The sequence below is a fragment of the Thunnus thynnus genome, chromosome 10 (genome assembly GCF_963924715.1).
Source record: "Thunnus thynnus chromosome 10, fThuThy2.1, whole genome shotgun sequence".
Classification (NCBI taxonomy): Eukaryota; Metazoa; Chordata; class Actinopteri; order Scombriformes; family Scombridae; genus Thunnus; species Thunnus thynnus.
Genome location: NC_089526.1, coordinates 34,446,209 through 34,466,688, shown reverse-complemented (window position 1 = coordinate 34,466,688; position 20,480 = coordinate 34,446,209). Strand labels below are relative to the sequence as shown.

The window sequence follows — 20,480 nt, the reverse complement described above, 5'->3', positions numbered from 1 at the left end:
CATAATGAATTAAACAATCACACGAGAAGAACGATTGGAAAAAAAAAAAGACTCCTCACACTGATCTGACACTGGATTTGTGTTTTTTAATGACACATCATTATTGCGGAAGGTGAAGCTGCTAGGGTTGCAATGGTATGAGATTTTCACAGTATGATAACCATAACAGAAAATATCAGTTTCACGGTATACAGTATTTCACAATTATTATTATGACCATTGAATGACCATTAAAAAAATAAAAACAAAAGTTGTTTTTTTTTGCTTGACCAAACACTATTATAGTGAAAACTTCAAACATTTTTTTTAATGTTAGTGTGTGCATGATGATGCATAATGTTTGCATGTTAGCACCAGTGATGGAGGGAATATTCACATCCTTTACTTAAGTAAAAGTACTAATACCACACTGTAAAAGTACTTTGTTACAAGGTCTGCATTAAAAATGTATTAGTATTATCACAGAAATGTACTTAAAACCTCTGGAAGCATGGCTTGAAATCATAAAAATGCATATATGAGATCAAAGTTGAGTGTCTTATGAAGCATCCACAAAAATCTGAATGAAAATAAACATTCATAACTATTAGAAACCCTAGCTCAAAAACAGCTCATTTGGTTGCTCAAACCATTTCTCAGGACTGTGTGGGTGTGTCCAGATCACGTTTGATTGATAGCTCACTTTCAACTCAAGTACCATTTTATTTTTTATTCATTCACTAAAATGTTTTGCTAATATGGAAAAAACTACCAAATCTATCAAATGGACCCTACTTGGTTAAACCACCCAAATCTTTGTTTTTATTTATCTATACCTCCTAGAGTATGACGCTAAACATTTAGCATCTTCCATCAGATACATGAAATGGTTAGCATTAGCTTTTCTATTCAAAACTTTTGAGCTTATCATCAAGTACCCCAGTGGTCTACTAGTTATCTTGAGTAACCAGCTAACTAGCGGACTAGAGTAGACCACACATATATGTTTTTATTGAACTATACCTACCAGACTACCAAGCTGAGTGTTTTAGCATCTTTCATTCACTTACATGAAACGGTTAGCATTAGAATTACTATGCTACACTTTTGAGCTATCCACTCTGTGATTAATACAGATTTGGATGGTGTACCCAAGTCTGCTAGTTAGCTTAACACAGTAACTTTCAAACCACGTCAGGCTAATTTGAATTCTAAATCTGGCTAAAAAGCAAAGAAAAGTGCAGTGCATTGTTTTCTCATGTGGGAGACGAAGGTAACTGTTGTGAAGTCAGCTGGGCCAGATAGAAATGTCAATCATCTTTCTCCTCAATGTGATTGGGCAGGTATTTATTACGTATAAATACCCTTGGTTAGCCCCGCCTGACTGCAACCCAGTTATAAGGGAAGGGAGAGAGACTTTCTTAAGAATTACATAGGCTATGTCAAAGGTTATGTTCTCATACTTTTGAGGTGTTTACTATATACACATTAGATCCCAGATTACATAACTAATAGCCAATCATGGATTTGCCTTTCCAGGGGCTTTAAAGTACTAAAAGTAAAACTGCTCAATGCAGAAAAATGTCCCCTGTGACTATTATACTAATATATATAAAATCATTAGATTATTATTACTCATGCATTAATGTGGAAGCAGGATTTTACTGTTGTAGTTGGTTGAGGTAGAGCTCTTTTGAACTATTTTGTATGCAACTGCAACTAATGATTATTTTCTACATTAATCATTGTTAATTGTTTGGTTTGTAAAAATTCTCAAAATAGTGATAAATGCCATCACAAGTGCTCTCAACTTTTATCAAAATAGTTGTCAATTGACTGTAGGTGCACACCAGCACAGCCAGACTGATCCTGTCTGTACCTTTAACTCTCACACACACTCACTTCTTTCAGCACCCTGAGCCGGGAAAGTGTGTGTATTTCTTTATGGGGTCAGATCGGGGTCAGTGTGTGTCTGTGTGTAAGTCAGAGGTTACTGAACTGACAGACAACGCAGATGTAGCTGGGATGTGGAAAATGATTCATTAGCGCATTTTATGATCGACGTTCAAATTTTCACACATTTTTTCGTTAGAAATTAAAGTTATAAATGAGAAACTTACTTTGATCTGCACGGAAGGATGGTGTTCCCTCCTTTGAAGGCTACTTTGCGTCCACGTTTTTTTTCTAATTGGGTATCCTTCCTCAAGGATAACCCCATGTTTGTTTTTGGGATATCCAAAATATTCCCACACTGCTGATTTCAACCTCTTTTTGGGGGGGATGGAGATTGGTGGCTTCAGTCTTGCTTCTCTCTACTGCCATTGTCTCCGCTGAAAGGAGATGCGCACGTGCAGGTGAGATTCACCATTCTGTTGCTTTTTTTTTCCTTTTTCTTTTTCCAGTACTGGTATTGAGCAAATGTACATGGTATGATAACCGTCAATTTTCATACCATGGTATACTGTGAAACCGGGATACCACTGCAACTCTAGAAGCCACTGGAGTCAACGTAACAGTGTACATTTTTCAATGTCCAGTCCTGTCCCATGTCCATACCTGTGTGTAGCTAATGCTAGCTAGCCAGCAGTCTGCAGATATCAGGCTGATGTGCCAATCCAAATGGACTGTTCTGCTCTATCTGTGCCGAAATTTTTTTATGACACTGTATGTCTTTGAACTACTTAGTTGAAGTATCTGGTACTGACAGTGTGTGGGATAACCTTTATTTGAATATGTAGGACCATGCCACCTTGCAGGTGGTACAGGTTTTGCTCAACTCTATTGCACATGAAGTCCTACAAATGTGATGTTTCAATCATGTTTTGGTTTTCCTGGAAAAACAACAACAACAAAGTTTCCAGTGACACTCAATGTACATAAATATATACAGGATACACACACAGAGGACATACAGCTAAAATAAGGACAGCAAGCTAGCATAGAGCTGTAATGTACTGGCAGGTGAAAAAATACGTTTTGAAACTGAAATCACATTAAAAAAAAATGTTTTTTTTAAAAAGAGTTCAGAAAAAGCCTAAATCTAGATCAGCTTTTTTTTTTTATTGGTGATATTTGCTGACATCACTGATATTGTCAACACTCCATGAGGCAGTTTCACAAAAAAAAGCCAAACCTGCCTTCCATTAAAGTGAGGCTATATGCTTTCAACTAAGTAATGAATGTCATTGCTGAAATTTCGCATTGTACATAATAATGACAGCGAACACGAACCACACACACTTTCTCCCTCTGCCGCCCCTGCCACATGCACACAGTCACCATAGCTACAGAGCATATCCTGTTGAATGCTGGGAGAAAGAGCAAACATGCAGCCGGTTGTTTCAGACTTGAAAATAGCGGGGGTATACGGTGAAAGGGTAGTCATACTAATACTTATGGAAACCCGTTTATTTTGGTAACTTTTTGGGCAAAGAGAGTAGAGTTATAACATAAGGACTAGAAATAAGTCAAAGTCAGTGTTTCCAAATGTCCATGGAGAAGTGGTTGTTACTAGCGAAGAGTGTAGGCTTGGGTGGTATCAATTTGTTGATATGATATCGCCCTTGCCACTGAGGCCGTTAGTGTTGTTGAGGTGTAGTTGTCGTGTATTGTAGTGAGATGGTTATGTTCTATGTTTTGTTGATCATATGATGTATTTATATCTATGTTCAATAAAAAAAACTGTTCATTTTCTGTGTTGAGACATTTGACATTCATGGCATTGACATTATTACATCTACAGCTATTACAACTACCTACAGAGCACTTCTGCTGTCAAAAGCTTCTGGTAAATTAACATGCACATGACTCTATGAACATGAATAAACTGATCTAGTGGAGTTCTATGGTAGTTTTAAGTTATTCCCCTACCAGCATGTGCAAATACCTGCGCTGGCATTGTGGGCACTGTGCACACACAACAGCACAGCTGCTGAAAAAGATCCTAAGGAAACACTGGACTATGTGACTTTTGGAAGAAATAATACAGTCTTCCTCTTACTAATGAACAGTTGCATTCATGAGCAATAAAATTGCTCAATTCAGCACCCTCAAGGATTTTGCTGCTCTAGCCTTACTTGGTCTGGTATGACCAGTAGCTCTTGGTGGTTAATGTTAGCAAACTTTAGATAGATAGTGCTGTGTCAGAGTACTATTTTGGCATAGCAGGTTTGCTGTGGCAAAAAAAATGCAGGTGTTGCCCAGCAAAAAGTAAACAGAGTTCATGGATGTAACACGAACTCTGAATTTCTGCTGCTTACCTGGCAACAGTGAGTAAAGCCTCATATTAGCTCCAGCTCAACAAAGATATTTAGAACATTTAGTCTGTAGCGCAAACTCTTGGGTTATATTGAACATGCATGTTGCTAATATTTCACATATTAACCCTACAGCTTTAATATCAACATTATGTATGTAACCTTTTCTGACCATTTATTTACACACCATAGCCTCTTTCAGACCTTTACATTGATCTGATGGCAATTTAACATGTCCATACCCGAGTAAAAGTCACCATGGCAAATGTCCCAACTACATTTCTGTAACAATGCCATCACAGCAAAAGTGCCAGATAAGTGTAAAGACCACAACAGCATAAGGTAAAACATGCAGAGAGAGAGAAGTGCAAGTCTTGTTCCACCTTCTAAGATCACTGTAATACATTTATTATCTTAATCAGCCTGTCTTAAGCACATAAAAATAAAATGAGTTTAATTAAGTATTAAACACCATGAAAGAGGCAATTTGAAGTTGCTCAGGAGATTCTTCTCATAAATGAGTCTGGAAAAACTTTTCCCCTCACAGTGCCACTAGGGTAAAAGAGGTTAAAAAACTCTCGTGCAACCACAATAATAATCAGAGCAGCACTCTATCCCTATATTTTACATTTTCAATGATTCCAACTGCATGGGTAAATAAATAAAGATCCCACAAAACACTTTACAGCATGTGGGCTACTTTTCTCAGCAGACATTTTGACTTGTCAAAACAGGAAAAGCATCTCTCCAGCTGTAAACAAATTTTCGTTCTCTTTTTGACTCGTATGGTGCAGTTGTAAAGTTAGTTGTTGTTCTTCTTGGTGCTTTTCCTGGCACTTGGCTGGGCTGCAGAGCCTGAATGAATATTGTTGCCACTGTTGTTCTGAGGTAAAAATGAATGCTCTGCGGAATGCACACCTACACACACACACAGCAGGGCTACAGCTATGTAATAGGGGTCGACCGATTATCGGCCTGGCCAATTACCAGATCCGATATTCAAGGCTTCTGTTTTCAGGACAATAAGCATTGGACTATGGGCTTTCAGTCCAATGGGACATTTTTCAAACTATTGAGGTTTTGGAATAATGAGCCGTTGGATCAATGGGCAGTCCTCATGAATTACACAGCTGCTAACACTAGCTAGCTAACGTCACTACTTGTCAGCCAAGTTAGGTTGCCCCCGGCAGACGCAGCAGAATATTACCCCTTCCTTGTAACGCACCCAGTGAAATTCATCTCTCCAGCTGTAAAGAAGTTTTCGTTCTCTTTTTGACTCTTATGGTGCAGTTGTAATGTTAGTTGTTGTTCTTCCTGGTGCTTTCCCTGGCATTTGGCCGGGCTACAGAGCCTGAAAGAACATTGTTGCCACTGTTCTTCTGAGGTAAAAATGAATGCTCTGTGGAATGTACAAACACACACAGCGGGGCTATAGCTATGTACTAGGGGATGACAGATTATCGGCCTGGCCAATTACCAGATCCGATATTCAGCATTTTTATGATTATCAGAATCGTTTTTTTTTTTTAACAGATTGCTGATATGCGTTATTTTGGCTCTGATGCAGCCGCCTCTCTCTGTCTATAGTCACCACTCTGTAGTCTCGAGCAATGTCCCGCCCACAGCACTTTCTGATTGGTTACATGTCAGGAGCAATAGCCTATCAACAGTGAAGGCTATGCATGCTGCTGTGCCACAGAGAAGCATCTGCAGACTGGAGCAGCTCTAGTGTGCAAGGGGAGCCGTGTTTCGAAGGTGGAAGTCACTTCTTTTGCTATTGTACATATTCAGCTATAGTAAATCATTAGTAATAAAGTAGCCTAGTTTTGAATGACGGGTTCCCTGCGATCACATGCTGTTAATATATAACATTTAAACAGCGGTGGAATAAGTACTCAAATCCTTAACTTAAGTAAAAGTATCAATATCACAATGTAAAAATACTCCATTACAAGTAAAAGTCCTGCATATAAAATCCTAGTTAAGTAAAAGTATAAAGTATTACCAGCTAAATTTACTTACACTATTAAAGTAAAAGTACTCATTTTGCAGGTAATCGGGCTGTGACTGATATATCAAATACATTTAATAAAGTACATTATTAAAACTGATGAGTCAATACTTATGTAGCATTTTATTGTTGTAGCTGCTGGAAGTGGAGCTAGTTTGAACTGCTTTGTGAGGGTTATAAAATAAATCTTAGGGGTGTTGAGATGATAGATTGTGTAAGAAAGAAGAAAAACATAGTCCTGCTGCATGAAATTTAATTTGGATTAATTTTTCAGAACTTTTCTTAAATATTTGCATTTTTGTGAAAAATTGGTGAGTTTTACCTCTTTGGACCTTAAACAGTTGTTTATTTGATGTTTGCACCAAAGAGACACAAATACACACAGATTTTTTTTGTAATTGGCCACAAGCCAAAAAGTCTGGGAACCACTAACGGTGGGAATCTTTGGGAATCTCACGATTTGAGATTCAATTCCGATTCTTTGGTGTCCGATATGATTCATAATCAATTCTGGACTGAATGAATAGGAAAGGGGGGGCCTATTTTCAGTCTTTTGCTCCAGTATACTGTATGCTGAGTTGGGTCGCAGTGGTATCCCAGTTTCACGGTTCACCATAGTATGAAAATTGACAGTTATCATTTGCTTATCACTGGTTTTGTTAAGAGAAAAAAAAAAAAAAAAAAAAAAAAAGCAACCGAACAGAGAATCACAATTGCCTATTTGCGTATCTCCTTTCCTCTTCAACTGCCTGTCAGACTCGGTGACTGGCAACACACACACATATGTGGCGAAGAGAATGACATAGAGGCGAGACTGATGCCACCAATCTCCATCCCCTTAAAAGAAGTTGAAATCAGCAGCCTGGGAATGTTTTGTATATTGCAAAAACAAACATAGGATTATCCTCGAGGACGGATACCCAATTTGTAAAAATTGTGGACGCAAAGTGGCTGCCAAAGTAAGGCACACTTCCCTCCGTGCAGATAAAAGTAAATGTCCCATTAATAACTTAAATCCCTAACGAAAAAATGTGAACGCTTGAACGTCGATCATAAAATGTGCTCTTGAAATAATTTTCCACATCCTGGTTCCATTTGCATTGTCTGTCCATTTGGTAACTTCTGACTTACAAACACACACACACTGACCCTAATCTGACCCCATAACGAAACACACAAACTTTGCTGGCTTGGGGGCTGACATAAGTGAGTGTGTATGAGAGTTAAAGGTACAGATAGGATCAGTCTGGCTGTGCTGTTGCGCACCTACAGTCAATTGGCAACTTTTTTGATAATCGTTAATATATGTAATGAGGTTACATATATTAGTATAACAGTCACAGGGGACATTTTTCTGTATTGAGTTCTTACTTACTTTTAATACTTTAAATGCATTTCCTTGATAATACTTACATACTTTTACTTAACGTTTTCAATGCAGGACTTTTACTTGCAACAGAGTACTTTTACAGTGTGGTATTAGTACTTTTACTTAAGTAAAATCTGTGAATCCATCACTAGTGCTAATATGCAAACAGGGTTTTTACACATACTAACATTAAAAAAATGTTTCAAGTTTCAACTATAATAAAGTTTGTTTACTCAAAAAAAACCTTCTGTTTTCATTCCTTTAAGGGTCATTGTAACTGATAATTCATAATAATAATTGTGAAATACTGTATACTGTGATACTGTGAAACCGTGATATTTTCTGAGACTGTTATCATACTGTGAAAATCTCATACCATTTCAACCCTAGTGCTGAACCATTCACTGGTGTCCTTAGTCCAAATCTAGCATGTGTGCGCTGTAGACTCTCCGGATGCTGCAGCTGCACTGCCCTCACAGTTGAGTTTAGCCTTTTCATTCCGTCAAGATCACGCTATTAACTAACATTTAGAAAATCGATTTTTGACATTTGTGAATCGACGCAAAATCGTCCACATCTGCATCAGGATGCATCTTAAAATTATTTTTCCCCCCACTCCTAGGAACCACTGGTTTAATCTTTAACAATGTGTTGTAACTTATAAACTCATTATGTTATTTTAAGTAAAATTTTAATCTGAAAAGTAACTAGTGACTAAAGCTGTCAAATAAATGTAATGGAGTAGAAAGTACAATATTTCCCTCTGAAATGTAGTGGAATGGATGTATAAAGTAAAAAAATGAAAATAATCAAGTAAAGTACAAGTACCATAAATTTGTACTTAAGTACAGTGCTTGAGTAAATGTATTTAGTTACTTTCCACCACTGCATTTAAATAATTAAAACCAACTAAAGGCTTTCCAAAGCTGTTTTGCTGTAACAAATGAAGTTAAATTGTGCATTAAAATCATGCGTTCTAAATTTTGACACCAAGATTTTAATTTTCCCTGCAAATGTAAATTGGCTCTAAATATCAGTTATCAGTCTCCTTGATTACTAATAATTTGTATCGGCCCTAAAAATAACCATATTGGTTGACCCCTACTTCATACTGACACGCCACCCCACACACACACAGCAGGGGCTATGGCTACGTACTGACTGTCTGCCATACACACACTGAATTGGGCGCTGGTTAGACGTATTATGGGGAAAAAATGCATTTGTTTCAAATCATTCTTGTATTCATTTAACTAAGTAGCCTAGTACTGCGTGGCACATAACATGAAGCCACAGTATTTTTTTTGTTTGTTTTGTTTTTTTGTTTATGACTTAACTTGTCCGATGGGGTAAGTAATTTTCTCTTCCACTTGCCCTACAAAAAAATCAACTTGTCCTGGTCAAGCGGACAACCTTTAATGTCGAGCCCTGTCATGCCTAAAGATTCAGACATTACAGTTCTTGAGGCTATAAAAGAGGTATTGAGCCCTGTCAGCTCTTTCACGGATGCCCTTAGTGGTGAAAAACACACCTCTCCTCTGTCTTGCCCCTGAGATGGAAGATATTTTCTACTTTGACAGTTGAGGAAAAAGACTGCAACCTAAAACATCAACTTAAAGAAAATATTGGATATCTAAAACAAAGATATGAGGACAAGCATCTGCAGCTTATACTGAACATAGCCACGTTTCTCAACCCAAGACCCAAGGACAGTTTCGTTACCTTAAGAGAGGAGGTTAAACAAAATCTTATGGACTATGTCCATTTACCGGAAATAGGAGGCCAAAGTCAGCAAACAGCCTTTCCAGGTGCCAAGCAACCAGAAAAGAAAACTAAAACAGATCTGAAGGGACTGTTAACAAGAACCAGGGGGAAAAAAGACTGAAGAAAAAGAGGAGAGGATGCATCATCCAGAGAAGAGATGCAGACACAGAACTCAAAAATGAGTTCATAATATATGAAAAGATGCCTGAGAAGAGGACACACTCACATGGTGGAGGACAACTGAGAAAACTTCACCTCACCTTTCCCAGTTTACTTAGAAGTATTTGTGCATCACTGCTTCAAGCTTAGCTTCAGAGCATGTATTTAGTATATCAAGGCTCATTTGCAGTTCTAGAAGGGCATGACTTACAGGAACACATTGACATCCTGGGGTCTCAAGCAAAAAATCTGAAAGTTGCAAAGAAACTTTGGGCTACAGCAACGGGTATCACTCTCACTCACCTCTGTAGAGCCTGTCTGCAAGAATAGTAATGACTTCCATTTTTTACTCATTTGTTACTTAAAAGTGCATAAGATTTCACTGCATTTCTTTTTACTTGCACTTCAGTGCCTTTTGAACGCATGACAATCTCGGAGGCTTTTGACAAGTGCACTACCTCAAGAAGAATATTGTTTTTCCTTCTTGTAAAAAAGTTTAATTATTGTTAATTAGGGATGTCAACAGTTAACCATCAATTGGTAACTGTCAAGAATATTTTTGACCGGTTATGCATGTCCTTCTATAGATTCATTTGTATACTAGGGTTGGGTATTGAACTCATTACTTCACATTAGATCATTTGGTGCCAAATTTCAGTACCTTGTGGGACTGCAAGTGAGCACAGCCCTGAAATAACTTAACACAAATTTTCTGACCAACACATCCCACACGGAGGATCTGACACTGACAGGAGCACCAACCTGCAGATACACAGAGACATGACAGATCCATTTTACCAACCTGCACGGCAGCTAACAGCTAGTTAGCATGGCTAGCACTGTTAGCATAGCCGTGCTGTGTGTAGCCCACAGACTGTATAAAAATAAGATGCAACTGTGGCGTCTCCAGTTTGAGCACCATGCTGGGCAGGTGACAGGTGTGTTTACAGTGTTTGTGTGCTCTGAAAGACTTCACGGCATGGATATAAAGTCACACAGTTGATGGACTGTTACCCTAGCATGCTAATCCTATGGTCAATCTGTAATAACAACGTAGGTGTTGCTTTGTTATTAGGCCTTCACCCAGCTGGTGTGCTGAATGATTGAGACTGATATGCTGCCAATCAGTGTGGTAGAGTGCAAGGGATTGAGAAAGCTAGTTCAGTACCTCAAGCCCAAGTACATTATGCCATTAAGAGCTACTGTGACTAAACACATTGAAAACATTTTTAGGTGAAGAAGGATGAGCTAAAAGTCAAGCTAACCAGGGCAGACAAGCTAGTTCTTAAACTTGTTTTTTAAAAAATTCACCGGTTAGTTACCAGTTGATGGGTGTCAGTCTATCGAAAGCAAAATTAACTGAAACTGAAGTCCCTATTGATAACGTTCAGCGTTTCCCCTAGGTTGACTGCTTTGTGCTGAGCAAAACTGAGGACAGAGTCCGCAGCCAGACATTTCTCTGTTCTTTGTCAAGGAATGGCTGAGATTGAAACTAAAATGAGAATAGCTGGTCCACCTGAAAGGTTAGTCCATCTTAAGTGAGCCCAGTCAGGTTAGGCTAACCCATTGTCGCTAACTTTGGAGCTAACCCCCTTCACTTTTCCAGTAGTTGGGGAGACAAGAGATGAGATTTTTCTTGGTCTTGAGAAGATGAAGCATTTATTAATTGATACGCTGTAGTCCATACTGTACATTTACTGCCAGATTGACAACTTGCTACTAACCTTTTCCTCTGTGCCGCTCGCATTCACCATCACTTTTCTGCCTCGTTGTATGCTATGCACACACATTACGCACTGCCCTATTCCTTAAAGGAGCTATGCTACCAAGAGTTTCCCAGGCAACGACACAGAGGTTGACTCATGTTTCAGAACAATGCCACACAGAGGCTCCAAAACTCAAATGATTATTGAGCTCTGTATTGAATTTGGTGTTATTTTGGCATTAAAAGATTTTTTTGGCCTGGTGGGGGTTCTTGTTGGCCTGGCGGCCTGCCAGGCCTGTACATTTCTACACATACACACTGATGTTTACTAGTCATTCTGCTGTTCTCTGCTACTAGCCAAGAAAAGTCACACCTTGTTGTCATGTTATAGCTTGTTATATTTATCTTTTAATAAAAATCTACAATTTTATACTCTCAATGTTGTGTCAATTTTCCCCGTACTATTGAAAACGGTATCAAATATTGATATTTCTCAAGGTATTGTATAAAGTTAGAAATTCCAGTATCGTGATAACACCAATGTGAGATAACCTGTATTTTATGCATAATGATAACAGCCCTGCAGGAGGTGAAAGTCTTTTATTATTCTTGCAGAACTGTCGGAAAACGTTTCAATTTTGCATTGTAGTTAAACAAAAATGGATTAAAATTGTGAAGATGAGTTTTTGTTCATATTGCCCAGCCCTAACAGGAAGCTGGTTAAATTTCTAATTATGTCCTTTTCTCTCTGTTTCAGCCCTCAGTCAAGACTAGAGTAGCCTTTTTTGTGGTCTCAAAATGCAGATTTTCCAATGTTTTAATGTGCTTCACTGTGGGCAGAGATTGCTTCAAAATGACCTGGAAACACTAGTGTGGACGCAAGTCGTTGTCACATGAAAGATTTTGACAGCTTATTGTGGACATTGTCTAAGTGGTAACAGGTACTTCAGCCTCAACTCCACGCCGCCCTCCACACAAAACTCTTAAATTTCACTTTATAAGTATTATAGAATCATTCTGTTAGAGACTAAAGATAAAACAGGCTGTATTACAACACACATCAGGGTACATCCCTATCAAATATACTTTTATTTAAGAGGACACATTTTAAGTTTTCTACTTCATGCTAATGGCCACCCAGGCACAAACACAGACAACACTGCCCCCCCCCCCCCCTCCCCCTCCCCACACACACGCACACACACACTCTACCTATGCCCCCCCTTTCTCATCTGCTACTCAAGGCAATCACCTTTTGTGCCTATGTCTAAGACATGCCAAACTGTCAAGTATTACATTATATCATACAGAGTAACAGCATTTTGCATGTCACACCATGTGATTCATAACCCACAAGATATTAATGGATACCTACCATGGTATAACTGGTATGGAAAATCTAGAGCTAGACCAATAAATCTGACTTGCAAAAATTAAACTGGGCAGTAGTAACTGATTTTTTTCTCCTGGGTCTGTCAGGCCAATATGAAATCACCCTGATGAAGGCATTGGTGAAATAAAGATGATTCTTCCAGCTAATTAGCTTAGTGTTGCAGAGTTGTTTTTACACATTTCTCAGGCGACATATACATTGCCCTTTCCTCTGAGTGGGAGTTATTGGGGCTGTACAATGCATTTTTGGTTTCATTATAAATAAATTACACAATATAAAATTCATGACTTTCTTTTGATGAAACTGATCGACTGATTTCTGGAGTGCAAGAACTTTGAAGGAAGTGGTATCTGCTGGGTGTTAACAGTTCATGTTAAAAAGGCAGAGAAATTTGTTAAACACACACAGAACATATTAACAGTTATACTGGGTTCTTACAGGCCACCAGCACTGACTTCTCCTCTACACACCTTCTCCACATCACTACTAACACTAGCAGAGCTGAAGCTGACCAGTGAGGGAGAACATGATGTGTATGATCTTGATGCAGAGAGTTTGTCGGTCAGGTAGCTGTGCTTCAGTAAGTTGACAGCTAATGTTAATATAGAAAGTCATGTCTAGAGTAGCTAGAGCAGGACAGACAGGAGCCTGGTTTTCTGTACTGTGGTTATTCTGTCTGTGTGACTAGAAGAGTCTTCCTTCTGCCGAAACAAAAATCAAACCGCTAATGAAGGAGGGAGAGCTGCTGTGTGTTCATGGTTTTCTCTGAAAACAATAATAATGGAAATGGTTGGTGGTGTTGATAGCATAAGAATGTTTCATCGCGGTGTACATTTAAAAAAAAGGGGGGTGGGGCTTCTGGTACCCCCAGGTGCTGCCAATCAGGCACCTGCTACAGTGGTCAGTGGGTGTCTGCTCCAAGAATCGGCATGCCATGTTTGACTGATCTGGATAGGGCCCATGCAATGGGGCAACTTCCAGCTGGTGTTCCGCAAAACCAAGTTGCGGCATTATTCGGAGTGAGCCCTAGTACCATCTCCAAAGTGAAGGCCAAGTTCCATATAACAGGGGATGTCAGAGACAGGCCGAAATTGGGTGTCCCAAGAAGACGACACCCCAAGAAGACCATTTCCTCACCCTGTCAGCACTTAGGTACCGTAGGCTGCCTTCTACAGATTTGCAGTAAAGGTTTGCAGGACGATATGGCTGACGGCTCTCTGCCCAGACAATCCGGAACAGACTGCACACAGCCAATCACCAGTCTCATAGGGCTGCCAGGAAGCCTGCCATGACTGCCCCTCACCGTCAGGCCCGTTTGCGCTGGTGTCGGCAACACGTGCACTGGAACCTGAACGTGTGGAGGAACGTTATGTTCAGCAATGAGTCCAGATTCTGCCTACGGCAGTTGGATCTATGCTATGCTGATTGCTGCACCAATAGAGCAACATCCTTTGGTGGAGGCAGTGTGATGTGGGGCGGCATCTCCCTCATTGGAAAAATGAGGCTTGTCACCATTGGAGGCAATCTCAATGCAGAGAGATATCCAGATGAGATTCTGCAACCAGTGAAAATCCCATATCTCTACAGCCTGGGACGGAACTCTATATTCCAAGATGACAACACTTGCCCCGAGCACAGAGCGGGGTTTATCAGAGACTACCTCCAGAGTTTGGGAGTGGAGAGGATGGAATGGCCTGCCAGCAGTCCTGACCTCAACCCCATTGAACACTTGTTGGATCAGCTTGAGCATGCTGTTCGTGCCAGAGTGACCAACACAACCACATTGGCTGACTTGCAACAAATGCTGGTTGAAGAATGGGATGCCATCCCACAGCAGTGTGTGACCAGGCTGGTGACCAGCATGAGGAGGAGGTGCCAGGCTGTTGTATGGCTATGTATGGTTCTTCCACACCCTACTGAGGCTCCTGTTTGTTAAATGAATAAATTGTTAAATTGCCAATATGTCTTGTTTCTTCAAACTTCAATCATCCAATCCACCAAACACCAAACAAGAGTCAATGGCAGAATAAGCTGTTTGGCATTGGCAGAGAAGATTTGGCAAATTTTTCATGGGCACAACCCACATACTCAGCTCTGCTGCTCATCCCACAAATGCATGTTTCTTACAAATGTGGCACCATTTAAAAGGGAAATAAACAGGCTTTCCAATCGTATAAGATTTATTGCCAAGTAGCATTGTTACAACAAAGAACTAATCTACCAAACACAAATCTCCTTACTTTTTGTGCTAAATTTATATTAACATTAATTGTAAACACAATGAAGCGTGGCTGGTTTATGGGTGTTTAGTTGTAACATTCAGTGAGAGATAAAGTCCAAACTCTCTGCATCAAGATGGCACACATTATGTTCCTCCTCTGCAGTCAGCTTCAGCTTTGCTGGTGTCTGTTAGTAGTGATGTGGAGAAGTTGTGTAGAGGAGCAGTCGACACTACTGGCCTTTTCAGGAAATCAGAATCAATTCAATTCCGATTCCGAAGGTCCCAATTCAATTTGGGATATTTCAGTTTCAATACCAATTTTGCTTGGATATGAAAGAGATTCTCAGAGAACTAATGCTGTAAATTGTCCAAGGAACCCTCTACCTGGTGTATTGTTAAAAATATTAGTGGTGTAACGGAATGTAGTTGATCAGTGATCCCAACGGATCACCCCACATGGTTCAGCAAGCATGTAAACCGCGAATTAACTCCAAAATTTAATGTCTTATTGGAGACAAAGTAAACAAACTGAAGTACAAGTCATGGACAGACAGCATGACGCTAACAGTATTTTTGAAGAGCAACGACCAAACCAGTATCTAACAGGTCCGAAGTGACATCTGCAGCTATGTTTACATGTTGTTTAATGTGATGCAGCAGAGCAGCTAATTAGCTGCTAACTGATGTTAGTAGTACACTTTTCCCTGGTTAATGTTTGTTTGGTGGCTCATTCAACAACCTAGGCTGCAGGACGTATATCACATATATATATAATATTGAAGAAGAAGAGAGTGCTGTACGGATAAGCATCATAAACTAATATCTTATTTTGTAAAATGTCCGGTGTAACCGTTAACACCGATGTTGTCAGGAGTTTATTAGTCGGTGGGAAAATTTCCTCACTGTGGCATCCCTACATTGCTGTCATTTCTTACAAAGCTTTTGTGCAACAGGCTTGGCAGTGCCTTCAGTGGAGCAGTTCCCACCATGTTCTACGAGATCTGGCCACGAGATCTTGCACAGCAAAATTTTGTGCAAGATCTCATGCACAGCAAGATCTGGCCACAAGATCGAGTTGACATGGCAGAAGCTGCTCCACTGAAGATGCTGCTAAGACTAATGGCAGATGTCTAGATTAATTTCGGATTTAAAATCCACGGGAAAAGACATATATTAAAAGATCAATCTCTGATTTTATGAATTGATATGAAGATCAATTTGATCAATTTGTTCTGCTGCATTTACGCCTAAATTAACAGGTTTATCCTGATGCAGATAAGTTTTTCTAATAAAGATGACATGTTAATACCAGGTGGAGATGAGGTCTAAGGCTTAATCAGGAGATTTAGGGCGTGCCCTCCAGAGGGCTACTGGTTAAGACACATGTCACATAACTGAACGTCCACAGTACGATTCCAGCAGCGGACCTTTGTTGCATGCTGCCCCCCATTTATCTCCCGGAATTTCCTGCCATATCTTCTCTATGACTATAATAAAAAGGCAAAAATCAAGACATTCAGGATTCAAACAATGAAACAGCTCCTGTCTGTCTGTGAAACTAACTCCAGCTCAGTCTGCTGCAGTGTAGAATTTAGGGGTCTTGAGCTTTAAAGGGTAACTACACATGCAAAATCTAGCTCAATTCTGCTAGCTCCCTCCATCCTAGCATATTTAAAACATGCTACAGAGGACTGGAGGGCATGGACTGTAGGGGACATGGCCTCGTGGCTATGTAGTATGTGACGCAGGGGTCAGGGGACACCGACTGACCACTGCTCAGTGTAGCATAACAGCGATGTAGAGCTGGTAGTCGGAGCTAACCAGCCATGAGCAGCTGCTGTCAGACTCTCTGTGTCTGCACTGAAAACACAGAGAGTCTGCTGGAGCTTTGACAGTCACTAAAAGCACATCCATGGCCCTTTGCAAAAGTTTCTGTGTGGTACCTGAGTTGTAGCTGGGCTAGCGGCTACACTACGAGAGGTTCTCCGGTGTGTCTGTGGGGGGAGTGTCAGTACGTATCCCTAGCCCTGTTCTTTATCATGTTAATGTTACCTTTGTCAGCCCTGAATATCTTGTTAAGCTCTTAATATAGCACAGTTAGTTATCAGTGGGCCAATGTGATGTGTTTACTGCCACAGAAAAGGAACAAATATTTTGGTTATTTGCATAACCATGGTTCTATGAGTACTATGATGTTGCCTCTTTGCCATCCCTTATCAGGCTTGCAAATGCTACCAGCAGCTCTGTGTGAGAGGCACAAACTGAGGCTACAGTTGGCCAGTGCTCTGATATTTATACTTGGTGCAGCAGCTAATATACGGAATGGACCGCGGAGTCTTGCCTGTTACGTCAAGATTAAGGAGGGGCAGAGAATTCAGCTGAACTGAATTTTCAAATCCAAATAGAGAGAAATAAGCTAGATTTTGAGCAGTTTTTACACACAACATGTGTATTGTTGGGCAAATCACCTGTATTATCACATGACGACATAAGACTATATGGTTACATGTACAGCGTAAAAAATATAGTTAGGACTGTTTTGAAAGCAGTGTGTTACAACTGTTACGCACAGTCTGTTTGTTGTCACAGCTGTGCTGTCAGTCAGGGAACAGGTCCATTGGCTGTTTGTGGCCAAAAGACACAGACTGCAAAACCACTCCAGCGGTCAAAGCAAGCCAAATATTGTATGAAGAGGATGGCGCGTAATCTTGGCGTGAGACAACACTGAGGGTCTGACATTGGAGGAAAAAAAAAAGCCACTCCTAGATGCTCCACTTCCACTTAACACCCAGTCTGGGAATCAGTTGACAAGATTTACTTCAGTTACAATCTATTTTTCAGCTTGGTGATGCATATCCTCATGCATATTGTACAATATATTGTTAAATCACAACTTAGAAGATATCAGCATGACAGTATCTTTTAACAAACACCAATACGTTTATTACTTTTACATGAAATTAAGTCTTAGGATATTGTAATAGCTTTGTTACCATAAGCTTTTTTCTGTCCATAAATAAAATATACTAACAGCTACAGATGGTAAATCATTAACTTTCATATGGAGTGGTGGTGATGGTTAAGCTGTTTTGGCACACTGACAATGTTGTGGAAAGGGGCTAATCCCCCATCTGGAAGCAGGTGCTTTTCCCACTTATACCTACTAGTGGCTGACTGAAACTAAGCAGCAGGTTTAGCTGGAAGAGGTTTCATGATAAACAGAGCTCAGTGCCTTAATGGGCAGCCAGCACAAACTAAATGTTTTCCCTGTACCTACTATTCAGCAAACAGTCCAACTTCTTTCAGTATCAGGTTTTCATTCTAATTGAGACATTTTAATTCTAATTCTGATAATGTATAGAAAAACATAACAAATTATATCGCTAAAGTCCTTAGTAGCTCACTGGAACTGCAACTGCTTGGATTACAGGTCCAATTCCACTGGAATGCTCTATATTTTGAGTCAGCACATCTTCACTGATCTGTAAGAGACTTGTTATAGAAGCTTCAACCAGAGGAAATGTGTCCTTTTCCCCAACTGAATATTTCCATTATGGCCTATATATGGCCTTCATGAATAAGTTTACAAATGGCTAAACAATCATGTGTACTAGTGGTTCAGTATTACAGAGATGTGATTTGAGAAGAATGAATAAAAATAATTAGGTTAAACAGAAGTGATTGGGAAGAAAGGTCATGAGGATTGGGATCATTATGAGACTCAAATGTGGTCATCACAAGAGAAACAGAAAACCCAATTTCAGGCGAGGTGGGTGGGGAGGGAGACGAATGCACAACCTTTTAAGTTCCCTATTTAGAATCAAAATCAACAATTTCAGACTACATCTTCTCTTGAGCAACAATAGAAAGAGGACCACATAGACCTAGATAGACAGATAGAGGAGGTGTTAGGTCATGATTCTTTCAGCTGTGCATCAGCTGCTCTCTTCATAATCCTCTTCCTTGCCTTGGAGCAGCCATCTCCCGGCAGCTGAGTGCTTGTCTCCCTCTACTCCAGGGCAGGGTAGGGGCTGATGCGGTAGCTAAGCTAGCGGCTAGCGTTAGCTGCCATAGCAGATGAAATGCTGCGGATCTACAGAGGACAGTCGGGGGAACTGGCTGGCTTCTGTGACACCAAAACCCATCATCGTCCACAAGCTACACCAGGATATCGCCACCCATTTTAGGGGACACCAAAAACATCTTTGTTACATAGCAACATATCCATTCATCTCCAATCCCTCCCTCCGCCGGCATCCTCTTCCATTTAATGTCGTGCTTTAACTCAAGGCAGGTCGCAATACCACAGCTAAGTTACTGAAACTTGCCTAGATAACGTTACACACACACACACACAGAGAGAGAGGGGGAGAGAGAGAGGGAGAGAGGAGAGAGAGAGAGAGAGAGAGAGAGAGAGAGAGAGAGAGAGAGAGAGAGAGATCGCATCAATCATCTGCCTATTTATGACAAACCCCACACTTGGTCAACTCGCCAGGTAGTTAGCTGTTAGAAACGACACAGTCACACGATAAAGAAGAAGGGCAGGGGGGTAATAACGCTACACTTGGAGGACATTGCATGCTACTAATAGCATAGTCCATCATCATAATACGCCTCTCTTTTACTGTAGATACGACAGCCAAGCCTTACATATTACCATGATCCACTGTCCAAAACCGACGTTAACCACCTATTTCATCGAAGCCTCTTGTCCCATTAACCATCTGATCACAGCGGTAAAGGAATGGGGACACGAGGCCGGTGACAGGGGCGAATAACGAAAGGAATGGGTAACATTATGTTACCAAGCACTTTTGCCACTGATTGATCAAGTCTCCAACACATATATTAAAGGCAATTAAGGACCAATTAACCCCACATTCATAAATGACTAAAAAAGACAAAACCGACCGACTGTTTCTTACCTCAGGCGGTGCGTCGAACCAAGTTCCGCGTAGCAGCCATGTTCGGAACCCCTCTCTCCCTCCGTCCACACGAACAGAGCCCCCTCCCCCGGGTCAGTTCTCCCTCTTCCACAGCAGAAATCCAAGTAAAGCGCTATGGAATGGTTTGCCGATAAAATCCCGGTGATATTAGTTTCCAGTAAAATAGCGTTTTTCTTCAGAGCTTAGGCAGCGGGTTCTCGATGGGGACTAATCGCCGGCGCAGCACAGCTAGCCGTGCCTAAGGGGAGGTGGGCAGCCCGCCGCCTCAACTACGGACACCGAGAACTGTCCTCTCTCGGTTTAGTAAACTTAATTTACTTGATTTATTCTAAAATAGACACGAGATCGCCATATACCATAGCGTGGGACAGTTGGTTTAACAAGCCCGTCAGCTTTTTTAAAAATTAATTGAAAGGCAAGAAGCTAACATTAGCTAGCTAGCTATTAGCTAGCATGCTAGCTGTCTAATAAAACACTGCCATTGGATTTTGGAGGAAGACAGTCCGCACACAGCAGGCTGCTTGGCGGGCAACGGCCAGCCGATTGGCCGCTGGACAATACAAGCAGGCGCAATGAAAAACTAGATGTATTTTAGCAGTCACAGCTAAAGCTAGCTGTTTGCTGGCCAGCCCCTCCGTGATGTTAATATCGGTCAAAGGAGAGGGGCTGCATTGAGA

General features: G+C 40.5%; 1 protein-coding gene across 1 annotated transcript in view; it reads right to left on the bottom strand.

Moving 5' to 3' along the window:
• The window catches only part of dyrk1b (dual-specificity tyrosine-(Y)-phosphorylation regulated kinase 1B), a 94,210-nt gene extending 73,730 nt beyond the window's left edge, over positions 1-20,480 (bottom strand). The window contains exon 1 of the mRNA XM_067602563.1: positions 19,783-20,480. The gene's annotated coding sequence lies outside the window, so the exon portion shown is untranslated. The remainder of the gene's footprint in view (positions 1-19,782) is intronic.